The sequence below is a fragment of the Cornus florida genome, unplaced genomic scaffold (genome assembly GCF_030987335.1).
Source record: "Cornus florida cultivar Cherokee Brave unplaced genomic scaffold, ASM3098733v1 CherokeeBrave_3.0.0_Hap2_Chr06, whole genome shotgun sequence".
NCBI classification, from domain to species: Eukaryota; Viridiplantae; Streptophyta; class Magnoliopsida; order Cornales; family Cornaceae; genus Cornus; species Cornus florida.
In genome coordinates this window covers 33,365,526-33,375,115 of record NW_026775576.1, presented here as the reverse complement: position 1 = coordinate 33,375,115, position 9,590 = coordinate 33,365,526, and the positions used below count along the sequence as shown (strand labels likewise).

The following is a 9,590-nucleotide window of genomic DNA, read 5'->3' as shown; positions in this document are numbered from 1 at the left end:
CACATTCTAGTAGCCCCAAGCACTGAGAAGATAAAGACTTTCCCCAAGAATAAGACCCTCGGCTAGAGAAAGGTGACAAACGTGTGATAAGAACACTAAGGAGACTTTGATGGGCTGACCAAAATGGTTTCTAAGAACCATGCCTCCGGCCCTCCACCACACGTTTTTTTTTGAAAGAATTAAAAGCTGTGTCAAAGTTGAGTTTGGGGAAACCCAGCTCTGGAGCACTCCATCGCTTGGGAAGAAGATCAACCGGTGGAGGAGAAAAAGAGAGCAGCCAATTTTGCCGAGAGATTGTTAAAAAAAAAAGATTTTGCCGAGAGAGTTCTTGAAATTCATAGAAGTCATTGAGACAAGTAATAAATAGCTACATATACCACTGCTATAAATTTGGCCTTCTGCGACAATTATGGTCACAAATAGTATAATTTACAACGTTTCAACTCTTTCCGTGCAACAACGTTGAGGTCAGGTTCATAAATTTCACATACATTAGTCTCTGGTATATATATATATATGAATAAGATGAAGCATCATTTTAAGACTATAAGCTAAGTAAATTTAGTGCATTTCTATAGAACCCATATCCCAATTGAGTGCAACATTCTATGAATTAACCACCCTGCAGTTCTTCCTAATCTCTCCATCTGAGCCAGTTAGGGGATTTATATTCCCCATCTTGATCATGGAATTAGCGAAGTCAGTGAAGAAAAGGTCAGAATTGTTGCTGTAACGTTCGACGAAACTCTTGGTTGTGGATGGGGCGGTGTCACCGGAGAAAAGAGTTTGATCGGATTCAAGAAGACCCTTTCCGGTGAGCAAGTTCTTGAAGTAATGGTTGTCGAATAGATCCGAAGAGTTCCGGTCAAAAGGGGCTGTTTTGTTTCCATCTCCATTTACTGGACACAAGCTTTGCAGATCAGACAACATGCTGCTTTCTAATAAAGAGTCTGGAGCACCGGTTGCATTGAAGTTAAACAATCTGTTGTTGAAGGTGACACACCTTGCTAATCCAATTGTATGAGCACCTACACATAAGCGTACATATCCACAATTTTTAACTATGATAAAAATAAATAAATAAATAAAAAGATAATGACGTGTGTATCCAGACACTAGTCTATAAAATGTTCATAATCTTATTATGTCTTAAAGCTAATTCAGTATATCGGTCATGTTGAGTTGTGGCATGAATTCTCTTTCCATTTAGTTCATACTGCGACTTGGTTTTGACCAAAATTATCAAAATTTTGTACTGAATTTTTATCTTAGGGGTCTCCGACCAGTTTTTAATCTTTTTTTTTTTTGTAGAGTATAATCTCCTTCCCATCTTTGTTGTGAATGTGGGCTATAAGCCGAAACATGTTAAATCTCTATATTATGTTTATTCTTCTTTTCGTTTTAAGCTTTGCCATTTTTTGTTGTAGCATATAACTGAACATATGTTGACACTGAGATCGATAGACTACAATGCCATGAGATGGATATAGTGTCGAAAATAAACATAAAATCAAGTACGTACCTGACAAGGACACAACATCTATGAGATTGAGGCCTACGTCGGCAAACTTTTGAGTGATTACATCCAGTGATTCAAATGGAGCAGGAAGCCCTAAATTTGATCCTTCTTCCTAGTACAACTTTCCATGAAGGTCCTCCACTCTGCAAAACGTTGCCCATTATTTAGTTTCATTTATGGTACTACAAGTGATATTATATAACACAAAAATTAATGTTGCAAAAACATTTCAGCACTGTTATAATTGGTAATTTTAGCATGGAACAAATTGGAAATTCTGTTAATTCTATAAAAAATCAAACTCATATCTCGTGAATATAGTTTTACTTAATTAATTGTACTTTTTAGGCTGTACTGGTTATTTTATTTTATTTTATTTTATTATTATTATTTTTTTTTTGACAAAAACTCACCCACCCATCTGCCTTGCTGGAAATTTGAATCCTCAAGTCCTCAACAAAACTATATTACCATGTAGAGGAAATATCACCAGGCTATAGCCCTGATTTTACGACGCACGTTAAAACTATATTTTTAGCTAGTATTACCACTAATGCTATCAACATAATTTCAAATGAATTTTGGGATGGAATTGTAGCATATATAATGATTTATTTGTGGTTAGGAAAAAAAAAAAAAAACTTCAAAAACAACATCACATAAAAATTATTTTTTTCCTACAAATTGGTTCCATGTAACAAACTTTCTCAGATCTTTTAGATGAATGCCACAGGCCAAACATAAAGGAAAATGCAATTACACTTACTAAGACAACTGAATCTCGAGCAGCTATGGCAAGTATGTCTGCGCATGATACAACTCCACTACATGCACTCTCCACCGAGCTTTTGATCCTGTCCACAACTTCAAATCCTCGTGCCGAGTTCACGTTAGGTCCAGAAAACTTCTCACCGTCACTTCCATCCAACAGAACCGACGCATCACAACCCTAATAATAAGAAATTAATACAGAATGTATAACAAGTCCACTATTGATATATTCAAAATAAAAGTGAGCAAATAATAATAATAAGAATAATAATAATAATAAATGAAAGTGGGTACATAAGCATGTCCACTGATGATATATTTAAAAGAAACTACTTTTGATAATTTAGAAGTTCCCTTTGTTTGTCTTTGGCATTCAAGGAAAAGCTTTTATTTTAAAAAATAATAATAATAATATCTCTTCGTTCACAAGCCCTAGAAGCTGGTTTTCCCTGAATAATTTCGGGTATGAGTGGTTCAATTTTTTTTTGAAAAATTTTATGTTTTTAGAAAACTAGAAATACAAAAATTGTACAAAATCTTGTTTTGATTGTCATTAAACTATATATATATATATATAAATTCAGTTAAAAGAAAGACTTGTTTGCTGAATTCTTGAGAATCGTTTTATGAAAAAACTAAATTTAACACAGGTTGTTCTCCTTGGAAATATCAGCTTTCCTTATTCTCTTTTTTTCTAAAATAATTTTTAGTCATGAATAAATTAAACATATAGTTATAGAGTAAAGCTTTAAATTACTAGGCCAACATCACTTCATCTTGGAAATTGGAACTATATATATATATCCAAGTTCATATAAAGCAATCAAACATATATAAAATGTACTGATATATGTTAATGATGAAATGTTGTGATGCTTCTTCTCTGAACTTACATTCACAAAGCAATCATGGAAGTGAAGGCGAATCAAAGAAGCCGCCATTCGCATTTCAGTTTTGATAGCATTCTGGACCTCTTTACGTACAATTTGGAGAAGAGTAGGACATGTTGTGGAGTAAAAATTCGATGTCAGTTGGGACCTCACTCCTAAAAACAACACCATGAAAGTTATAACAAGCAAAGAATAACCCTCAAAACTGCTTGACCTCTTCATGTTTCTGAGACAAGTTTTAGCAAAATATGGAAAACAAGTGTTTATGAGACAAGTGTTAGTTAAAACTAAGTGTAATGATGGATTGATATTCTTGAAGCCCTCAAAGCTTAAATTTATAGTAACCGAGATCATGAGCTAATGAACACATTTAACACAATGTTCTAATTTTAATTTGTACTTTAAGCCAAGTGCTAGCTGTGATGTATGGCGGCGCAGACTGTCCACGGAGCTTAGAATTAGTACTGTAAAGCTTGCAGATCGATTAATGGTTTTTAATATTGCCGACACAAAGAGATGAGAGAGATGAGTGGCTTAAGAGTTATCAGATTACATAGATAATATATAATCACCCCATGCAAGTTCATGAATCAACACACACTCAGAATTGTAAAAGACTCTTTCAGAATTGTATTTGTTGGCCGACTTCCACCTTGACGCACGATCAAGTTGTGCATGCATTTTTTAAGGTCGATCAGCATTTAGCATTTCGATTATTGGACTGATGGCTGTAATCCCATTCTGCTATTGATGTTGATGCTTTGGCATCTAGTTCTTTATGAAGTTAATAAATTAAATGGTTCTAAGTTCACACACACACACACACATATATTCCTATTGTGTTCTTGCATCGATCATCCTGAGGAGCAATATTGACTTTCTATGGATCCAATAAAGAAACAAGAGTATGGGTTTTTCCCCATTACTTTTGCTAGGCAAATCAGATGAGGATCCTCTCTGTATATTTTATGGTGCCGTGTTTTATGGTGCGTTTAAATTAATAACGTAACAAATTTTAAATCGACAATCCAAGAATTACTTGCAGGTGCTCAATTCTCGATTTTATAGTGTTGCAATATTGTAATATGATGTAATACATTGCATAGGTGTTGCATCTTCGATTTGAATGTGTTGCGTGAATGTTGAATCTGTGCATGTTGCATTGTGACATATTATGTTGCTGAATAATTTAACAGTGGACATGTGGTACTGGACAGATTGAGAGACAAGAGAGGGTCCAAGTCTATGCTACCAAATAAAATATATACATATATAGGTGTGTGAAAGGTCCGTTGATAAAGATAAATTATTACATAATTCGGAACTATTGGTCCCGAACAATCACTAGTTGATACATAAATAAAAAGTTCAATAAAGCTCACACAATACTGACGTGTTTATTTGCCCTGTTAATTAACGATTGGCCTGTGATCAATAATTTCGGTATCATGTAATAATTTTTCATTGATGAGAGAGTTGTTGAGTGCTTTGTGAGCTGGCCGGACAACATGGAGGTACAAAATGCAGAAAGATGAGATGAGAATGAGATGGAAAGTAAGCTGTTTAGTTGTCGATATGGTTGGGTTCTGACAATTTAATTTTAAAAGTATTGCTCGATGTGTTTAAACAAAGTCAATGCAATTGAATAATATAAGTAGATGACACAAATTCTACTGATGTATGTTTGAGATCAAATTCCTTTTTGTTACACAATCTAATCGGTGCAACAAAATCTAGCTAACGAACATCAATTCGAGACTGAAATCTTTGATATTGAAGCTAACTCTCACACGCATTTTTGTCAACTAGTTATATATATATATTTAACCATTAATTTTTCTGACACCCCTTTAGATTTGACCAAATACCACCTTAAAATATCTTTCGAAAATTACTATCACTCATATTACAAAAGTTTGTTCGGTTTTTCATTCATACTCCAACTATTATCTTTAGACATCTGACACCATATAAAATGACTTAAATGCCCTTTGACTTTGTCAAAAAAAAAAAACTTTAACATAAATAAACATACTGAAAAACTAAACTATCCCTAAATGTTTTACAAATTTATAATTATATATATATGTGTGAGTATTATATATTTGAGGTACTATATACACAATAGTGTTCAATTGCTATTTGGTGAGTAGAGAGTTATATACTCACTTTTAATAGTGGTCTCAGGATCTAATCCAACGGACAACTTTCCTTTCACTGTATTTAGAAAACTTAATAATTCTTTCAATTACCATCTAATTGAAATGACAAAAGTAGACACTCCCTTAAAGGAAACAAAAATAAAAATATTTTATAACTAATTTGGGCTATTGAACACATCGGAATCAAATAAAAAATTAGCAAGTCTCTTCTGCCCAAAAAATAAAATTAGATGATAAATTGAAAGACACAGTTACTGGGTTCAATTATGTAAATACCTAGATTGATAAATTGAAAGAAACAATTACTGGGTTCAATTTCACCATAATTGATTAATTACCAAAAAAAAATTATTATAATATAACTAACCCAATTTGAATAGAACGATGATTACAAGAACGACGAACTCAATTTCAACTGCAACGATGAAATTATTAACCCAATTTGAACAAACTAGGTTATATTACAATGAATTTTGGTTTGACCTAATTAGTACTCCTCTCAGTTAATTCAGATCCATCAATGGATCGTAGAGCTCCCCAAACCAATCCTAACCTAGGTTACCCACAAATCGTTCATAACCCTGCCGTCGCTACCTCGACGTCGCCCTAAAGCACGTTGCCGCTTCTGTCTCCTGAAGTTTCTGCTGTGAACTACGCCACCGCTTCCAACCCGCCTCAACCTCACCATTGTTGATTTGGCGTGGATATTTTTTCCATATCTCTAATTCATCTTCATCTCTTTGTCTCCCTATCATACACACCAATATGAAAGAAGAATAATCAATTACAGTGTTTGTGGACCAGATTGGAGGTTGTGTTCCTCATTTCTAATCAAAATTTTGTTTTGGTTATTCCAAATTTGGAAGATATATCATTTTCTCTAACATATCTGATAACAAAACTGGGTTTGGGTTATGCAACCACAATTGCCGGTGACACCACCACCACCACCACCACCCATCATCGCCAACCACCAACCACCACTTTCTCTATACACTTTCTATTTCTTCTGTAACACTCAAAACAACACACAAAAAGCCTCAATTTTCGGAACCACCACCCACCACCACCACGATGGCCAACAACACCATCTACCCAATGATCTGATTTCAAATAGATGATGAAGTTAGGGATTTTATTTGTGCAGTGGAGAATTTTGTGATTAAATTTTTGTTTGTGATGACGATAAGTTATTATTAGATTAAGTTTTGTTCCTTATCTATTCTTTGGCCAGAATATCGCGATTCGGCGATGCTTCTATGGTGTCCTCCTCTATAATTGTTAGGGGTATAATTGTCTTTTAAATAATCAGATATTTTGAAATAAATGTAATTAAAAAGTTAGGGGTAAAGTTGTATTTTTCAATGTTTTTAACGGAAAACCTGATGGAAAAGTAAAAAATAGACTTAAGTGACAGTTATTTTCGAAAGATGTTTGGGAGTGATATTTGACCAAACCTAAAGGGGTGTGAGTGAAATTAACCCTATATTTAATCATATGAAAGTTAAATTGTGATGTATGTGAAACTTGAGAATTTTTCTTTGACAAAACATACGTGGTAGCATGTTCAACCGCTACAATATGATTTTATTATTATTATTATTATTATTTTTTGACAACAAACAAACCATAACCTTAAGAGGAAGAAATATTACAGTTATGACGGCCACTTTGGTAGACACTCCAAACAAGATTGTTACATTCGGCGACAAGAGCCTTCTAGCTCAACAAATGAGCTACAACGTTACTTTCACGAGGCATGTACCCAAGTTAAGGAAGAACCTGTACAAGCTGGAAAGAGAAAAGAAACATCATGATAAACAACCATTAAAGCTCAACTGAGACTTAAAGCCTCATTAGAGACTGGCAGCCTCATTCAATAATCACATTCTGGTGGCCCTAATCACTGAGAAGATAAAGACTTTCTCGAAGAATAAGACTCTCGGCTGGAGAAGGGTGACAAACGTTTGATAAGAACACCGAGGTGACTTTGATGAGCTGGCCAAAATGGTTTCTAAGAACCATGCCTCCACCACACGTATTTTTGGAAGAATTAAAAGCCGTATCAAAGTTGTGTTTGAGGAAACCCAATTTCGGAGCACACCACCGCTTGGGAAGAAGATCAACCGGTGGAGAAGAAAAAGAGAGCAGCCAATTTTGCCAAGAGAGTTCTTGAAATTCATAGAAGTCATTGAGACAAGTAATAAATAGCTACATATACCACTGTTATAAATTTGGCCTTTTGCCATAATTATCGTCACAAATAGTAGAATTTACAACGTTTTAACTCTTTCCGTGCAACAATATATTTTGAGGTTAAGATCATAAGTCTCAGATTTTTTTTTTTACTTACCGAGACTCGTTTAATTATCTACCAATTCCTCTTTTGAACGAAGCTCACCCGGTAGATATAACTCACCAGTCTTACCATCTTTCTGCGAGCTAAAGGATCTTAAGTCCACATGCGATTCTTTGAGACGTGACTCTGACACTAGTTGTTGGGCTTGTGGATATCCAACCCAAAAAATTAACATATTAGGTCGAGTAATCCTTACCCTATATAAGTCACAGATTTTCTTCATCACTAACCTATGTTTCGTATGTAATATTTTTTAAAAAATCTAAAGATAAACACCTGCAACTAAAAAGAGCAAAGAGAGCCGAAATGTGTGACTTGATCGCCAACCATTGTCAATGCCGGTTCCAGAAGCAAAGATAGCGCGTTTAGTTGTGAGGAGTATTAGAAAATTGATTCTCTGTTTTTACAACATTACTTATCAAAAATTAATTGTTACACGTGTCATTCAACATTGCCAATCCCCATATAGAGACAAAATGAAGACTTGAGAGAGAAAAATATGAAGGAAAGAAGAAAGGTAATCCACTTGATGACCGCTGAAAAGTACGCTATTTAACTCCTTAAGCTTGAGTGTTCTAGAACATTTATCTATCTTATTTTCTAGTTTTAGACTAATTTTGTGTTATTTCCCTTTTTAGGTCAATAAAGTTAAAACGAGCTAAAAATGATTTCTTAAGACCTTTTTGGAGTCAAACTAAGTCTTGGTGATAATCTAGAGCAAAAAGAGCCTGATGCTAAGGAACTGCCAAGTTGGATCGATCGAACCAAGATCGATCGAAGGAAAGTGAGATCGATCAAACTCTAATCGATCGAACTGTTCGCTAAAGTTATTAAAAAGTAGATCTGAATCTCATTTCAAACCAACTCGGGCAAAGCTTGAAAGGGAAGATCCTAGGGCCGAGTTCTCACATATTTGGGCTCTCAAAGCCTTGTATATAAGAGGGATTCAACCATTTTTGTAGGGAGATCCATATATTTCATTGTAATTTCTATATTTTCATTAGCTCTCTCTCTAGAAAGTTAGAGATTAGGATTAGAAGAGAAGAGGGAAGTAGAGGCTCATCTCAAGAACACATCTCTAGATCCACATACTCTCTCTCTCTAGAGCTTCAAAGAAGAAGAGGAAGAAGAAGAAGATGGAGCCATTTTTGGAACTTGCCCTTGAGGGTTTCATGACCACATCCACCTCCTCTATGATTAGCTAGATCTACACTCAGGGCTTGGATAAACCCTAAGTCTTGTGCAATCTAAACCCTTGTATTTCTATTTTGGATTTATATATATATTGTTGTGATTAGTGTTTAGCCTTGTGATTGTTGATTTAATTCTTCCTTGTGATTCTCTATTTTAATTACATATTGTCTTATATGTGATTATTTGGGAATTAATCTTTACACTAGATTTTCTATGTTGGTTGCATGTCTATGTGTGATTAATTAAGGATTTAGTGATGGTTAAGCATAGGTTTTCATTGAATGGATTTGTCAATTAATTTAATGGATTATACTTATACTTGATGGGTTGTTCTACAATTTAATTCATGCTTGTAGATAGGTAGACAATCTATACTTGATTTGATATTCCATGGCTTATTATTGCAAATTTCATGATTCTCTAGATTGATGTATGCTCTCATTAGACTCATTTGTTAACTAATTTGATGGATTATGCCTATTGTCTTCGTGGGTTGTTCTACACTTAGTTTACTTGTTGGTTAGGTAGACAATTCACTCTTGCAGTATATAGTTCATACTTTTACATGCAAATTGTGTTTATGTTTGTGGCCACATCTAGATTGCAATAATGTATTCCCCATTAATGGAAAGCAAGTAGTTAATTACATAAGTTTAGTGGTGATTCCAACACCCTAAGACCTCTCTTCATATCTC

At 34.4% G+C, this 9,590-nt stretch overlaps 1 pseudogene; it reads right to left on the bottom strand.

The window, feature by feature from the left end:
* Positions 1 to 606: 606 nt before the first annotated feature.
* LOC132314833 (peroxidase N-like) lies at positions 607 to 3,402 on the bottom strand (annotated as a pseudogene).
* Between the last annotated feature and the right edge of the window lie 6,188 nt (positions 3,403 to 9,590).